This window comes from Ovis canadensis, chromosome 4 (assembly GCF_042477335.2).
Source record: "Ovis canadensis isolate MfBH-ARS-UI-01 breed Bighorn chromosome 4, ARS-UI_OviCan_v2, whole genome shotgun sequence".
Classification (NCBI taxonomy): domain Eukaryota; kingdom Metazoa; phylum Chordata; class Mammalia; order Artiodactyla; family Bovidae; genus Ovis; species Ovis canadensis.
This window is the reverse complement of record NC_091248.1, coordinates 64,490,317-64,496,063: the sequence shown is the minus strand read 5'-3', so window position 1 is coordinate 64,496,063 and position 5,747 is coordinate 64,490,317. Positions and strand designations below refer to the sequence as shown.

At 36.6% G+C, this 5,747-nt stretch overlaps 1 long non-coding RNA gene across 1 annotated transcript; it reads right to left on the bottom strand.

Moving 5' to 3' along the window:
* Positions 1–689: 689 nt before the first annotated feature.
* On the bottom strand, positions 690–5,369 carry LOC138439304 (uncharacterized). The gene is made up of 2 exons (XR_011256673.1): positions 5,105–5,369; positions 690–2,724 (listed from the first exon to the last, which is right to left on the bottom strand). It is a non-coding gene; the product is annotated as an uncharacterized lncRNA (long non-coding RNA).
* Between the last annotated feature and the right edge of the window lie 378 nt (positions 5,370–5,747).

Here is a 5,747-nt window from a genome sequence, read left to right as displayed (position 1 = left end):
TGAAGTGACTTAGCAGCAGCAGCAGCAGCATACTTATAAGGCAATTTGACAAGGGCAAAAATAGATGGTCTGTACAAATACATTTGTTAGGTATCTGATGGTAATAACATATGCTTTTCTATATTATCTTGATAGTTACATTTCATTAAGATAATTTCACTAAAGAAAAAATGTTCTTATCCCTAAGAGAAAAACATTTTTACAGGGAATATTGTCATTACTTGAATAGTCTTCAGGAACAGTGAATTTCAGATTATTTTGATCTTATATCTTTATCAGTAAAAAAAAAAAATTGTATATATCCTCATTAAGTAATATTTATACATAGTTTACACCCATACATTGCTGATAAGTTCCTTTATGAATATCAGTACAATAAACTATATTTTAATATAAAATAAATAGAAATAAATTTCTACTACTACTCTTTTTACATTCCACTAAATTATTATTGTACCCACTCCCACTCTGAAGACTACTGTTCAAAAGTAAATGCATTTTAAAAAAAAAGATTGTTCCCATATAACAGGTTTATGATATTGACCTTACAGTATGGTAAACTTTAGGTACTGTACAATTTCTGTCTGGCACAGGGGGTACAATTTTCCCTGCTTTTCCAGTAATCTACTTGACCTTCTGTCTGATAGACCCAGTAGAAAATCACAAGGAAATGAAAACTCAGAAGCCAATTTCAAGATGCATGTACGTTTATAATTCTTGGTGAACTTTTTTCATTTCTCTCCAAAATCCAGAATGAGTGGGAAGGATTTTTGATAAGAGGGTAATGGAGCCAAGTCAGAACTTCCTGCCAGATTTTTCAGTGCCCTGGCATGAAGTTGTCTTGGCCAAGACTAAAGCCTCTGGCCAATTTACTAGAAAGGGAAGAAGTGGTAAGCCCTTTCTATGGAGTAAAATTATAAGCAAAGCAAAGTGTAAGGACCTATCGATGTCTGTGTTTGATAAGTAGAATCTGAGTTGGTTGTCTTGGTTGTTTTATTGAGTTTAACTGACACTGACTGATCTTGTATAACACTACCTGGTTGTATATGGTGTCTTAAAGAAGCTTCGGAATAGTCCCACAGCCTCAGAGGCATGGCTCTAATACAGTCCGCCAGCATGCCTAGACTAAGTCCAGTTGTTTTCCACCTTTTGCTATTTCTTTTCCTGCTTTATAGCTGCATGTCTGGAAAGGGAGATCTGGGGGGTAATCTCAGCTTCCTGACTCTCTGTTATATCTTAATCAGAATCAAACCACAACAATGCCCCATCAATTCCGAAAGAATTTCCTCTGGGTCTCTTGACTTTCTGAGCTAATTCTTTCCTCCAAATATGGTAAAATATCAGTAATTTTCAAGATAGAGCCATCGCCAAGTTGGCCATAAGTTGAATAAGTTAAGGCTTCTGTAGAGTCTTTATCTCTGGGTTCTCTGGACCTTGAAGAACATTCTAGGATCAAAGCTCAGTGAGACTAAATGCAAAGAGACTACATTGAAAAAGCCAACAGCTGTGTATAGTGGAAGTAAATATTACAAGAAAAAAAGACATAGGGGTTGAGTCTGGATGGTTGGGATCAACTTGTGTAGAGTTAAGGCAATTGAACATATTCAATTAGTGAAGAACTAGTAACAGTTTGCTGAGAAGATGGAAAAAAAAATCAATCCTCATTACCTTTTTGTGAAAAAATCATTTTGGTGATGATTAAGAACAAGAATTTGAAAAATTTCGAAATTGTGGAAGCAGCTACTCAATGGAAACTGTTTTATCATAACAGTGAGAAACTGATCACAAAGCAAGCAACATAGGCATATTTAATGGATAACACCACCTACAAAACACAGCATATCCAGGCAACAGGCTGTAGTTAAAGCAACAAAAATTTCATTATAAAGAACTAACTCAGAATTTTCTGTCTCTGAGTAATGTTGAATGAAGTGTATCCGGAAGGCATGATGGGGTATAAAACAAACCACTATTATGAGAAGGAAGAACAAGCTCTTGATTTGAGCTCTGTACTCTTGATGGGTCCACATGTCTGGCCAAAGAACTTTTACCAGTTGAACAATGACCCACATCTGTATCAGAAAGAGGATCACAACTGTTGTCATCATAATGACAATCATAGAGTAGTTCAAGACAATAAACTCCTCACGTTTGACGTCTTTGTAGAACTCAAAACATTGTTGTTCTGAGTAAGTTGGATTGGTGCCATATTGTAAAAAAAATATTGGCAAAAAAATGACACTGCCCACCATCCAAATAATAATGCTTAAAACCACCACATGGTACTTTTGGAACTGAGTTTGGAGTTTCTTAAAATACATGAGCAATCGACTTATGATGATGGCCACATAGAAAACAAAGGTGAAATACATATGACCATATATTATGCTGCTAACCAATCGGCAGGTGAAGGATCCAAACTCCCAGACAACTAAGACATAATAGCTGAGGCGGAAGGGAAGGCTGAACAGGAGGATGGAGTGAAGCACGATGATGTTGAGAACAATCGTGGCGACGATTGATTGGCTGTTCCTTTTGAGCATCATATAAGACATCGCAATGGCCCCTGCAGCGCCTCCCAGCAAAACCACACTGTACAGTGATAGGAGAGCTATCCTGCAGCGCCTGTCACAGCGACTCAGCTCTGTGTTTGAAGCGTTTGACAGGGTGGTCACGTTGGTCAGCTCCATCTTTCACCGCAAAATGCTTAGGAGGCCATATGTCCTTAAATTAAAAGTTTTACAAAATTAGAATGGATATATTAAAAAGGCACAGCAACTGCCCGTGAACTGAGTACCCAATAAATATTGTCAGAGACTCATCTTCATTACCCAAAAATACTGAAAAGACAGAGAGTGAAACAAAAGGACAAAAATAAGATTGAATATAAAACTTGTCATTGGGCAGTCAGGCATTCTGTTCACAGATGTGTCTAAATTCACGTACCAGCACAGGGCTGAGCATAAGACATATTATTCTCTGGCATAAAATTTAAGGAAGGGCTAGAGACTCAGTCATCAAAATAAGTAACAGTCTAATGCAATATTTTTTAGAAACAAAACTAATGCAAAAAAATCATGATGAACAAAATTAAGTTTAAATGATGGTAAGGTCCATATGTACCCAGCAAACATCCATATCAGATCTATAATATAAAAGCCATCCTTCCTATTGTTGGGAAATCCAGTTTGAGATACTGTAGAGATCATGTAAGTCACATGAAATTGTTGTAAGAAGATCTATCAGACACTTGAAAATATTTTCTGTGAACAGCTTTGAGGAAGAAGTGGCCTATAAGATACATATTACCATCACTCTTTTCTTCTTCCAAACTCTGAAACTTTCCTGGATTGGTGTGCTACATTTGGTAAAAAGGTGGGGTTTGAGGGTAAGTTCTGTTTAGCTTTCAGTTTTTCAGGTACTGGATTCATAAGGGGCAGTGATCGTATAGCAGAAAGACAAGAATGCTTGGCAATGTGCTTTGCCATACTTGAGTGCCACTCGATAATTTGTTCACTGTTAGAGCATGCACAAGTCATCTGGCCTCATGGAACTCTAGCTATGAAATACAGAAGATCACACTGCCTACAATAGCTCAGTTGGTAAAGAATCCGCCTGCAGTGCAGGAGACCCCAGTTCCATTCCTGGGTTGGGAAGATCAGCTGGAGAAGGAATAGGCTACCCACTCCAGTATTCTTGGGCTTCCCTTGTGGCTCAGCTGGTAAATAATTCGCCTGCAATGCAGGACACCTGGGTTCTATCTGTAGGTTGGAAAGATCCCTTGGAGAAGGGAAAGGCTACAGAGAATTCCATGGCCTGTATAGTTCATGGGGTTGCAAAGAGTTAGACAAGACTAAGCGACTTTCACTTCACATATTGCCTACATCACTGTAAAATTAAATGAGTCAGTGTGTTTGAGACAACTTTATATTTTAAAAAAAAAGAGCTACACAAAGTAATGATCCTAAGGTGAAACAGCAAAGACAAAAAAGACATTATTTACTTTTCTTCTCCTTACTCTACATAGGGGCAGATACACAGTTATGTTACATAAAATTGTTGTTGTGTTATTAAGTACATAATAAATATTTGACAATTAAAAAAAACTTTTTCAGATCTTTGATTAGATCATATGAGATCCAGGCTTCAACAAGTCAAACTTTCCCATCTGGAATGATCTGTGTCCATTTTCCTCATGTCTCTGCTCTCCATGTGGCCAGAAGTTTGAGCATATGTTTCTGAGAGAGAAGTTATTCCACAGTGAATACCTTAATATCCTAGGATTTTTCTTCTGCTACCATGGAATCTTCTTAGAACAATTAAATCTTTGTTTATGAAAAAATTTCCATTGGCCCTGTCAGGTTGACTACCCTCAAATAAGATTTTATTGTAACTTAGAAATATAATTATATTTTGCATAACAATCTAAATTTTATATGCTGAAATATGCATTCTAGATGAGTACATATACATAAAGCACATAATGCTTATATACTTTTTGTGTGAAACAAAATAGTTTTATGTGACTTATGAAAAACAAATACAAAACTACTAAAATTTTAAAGTGTCAGTAGTCCTGCTGTCTAAGGAGACAAGATGAAAGTTTGAAATAACTTTAAAGCAAGGAAAACTTAAATAATCTATCAAGTCCAACCAATTTAAGTGGTTTTTTTATGCTTAACACAGAAGTTGCCTCTTCAATCGCAAATATGGGAGTGAGATCTAGTTTGTAAGAATGTTATGAGAAGTAAGAAAGATTCCATGTCTAAAGAGCCAACAAATTCCCTGACATGGACTTGGTCTTAAAAGTCTCAATGCTACTTTTGCTTCTACAGTGTATACAAAGATATATCATAAACATAAAGTTCCACCCTTTTGAAGTTATCTCTCAGAATCACCCTATAAATATTCAAATGCATTGGGATAAATTTTTAGCAAAGAGACAAGTTGGATCATCCCCTTTCCTTTATATCAGGACCTTACCCTTAGGACCGCCAACCCCAGGAAATTTCTAAGTATTTCTTTGCTTGTAAAAACCAAGCACTGAGATTTCTAGCTCTGTTTCACATGCAGAAACCATTAAATAACCACCCAAACTACTTACTTGTTCTTTTCCTCTTATGATTTTCTGCTGGTGGAAGACTCAAGACAACCTGGTCATTTGTTGGTGATCTACATCAGAGCAGGTAATAAGAATCGTTTTCTAGAATCAAGTCTTCACTAACAATAGTCAAAAGAAGTCAGGGGATGAGTAATGAACTGGTGAAGAGCTCAAGCTTTAGACTGAGAACTTCCGAAGTTACACAGTCAGATGGAGGGTCCAGATAAAGCATCTGGGCCACCAACGGATGTTTATCTCTAAAGCTAGTGGTGAGACAGACTCAAATCATTCTTCTTAACTTAGGACTTTCATTTTCACTATCCATTATGTCTTTGCAGTTATTTTTCTTATTAGCATGAAAATTTTAGAGCTTTTTTTCAAGCCCAGTGCTGTTCCTTATTGCACTTATTATACCCAACATGTTTCATATTCAGTACAAGAATGATGGAGAGGAGTCTTCCTATGAGACTTTCATATTCTCAGCAGTAAGCTCAAAATATTTATCTCTCTAGTGTTCAGTTTCCAAAGACTCCCTTCCCTCAATAACTGCCATTTGGAGATATGACTCCTTTGGAGCTTGACCATCTGATGATGTAACTTCCACAAGAGGGCTCGTTTTGTTTTTCTCAAAAGTCTTAAATATTCT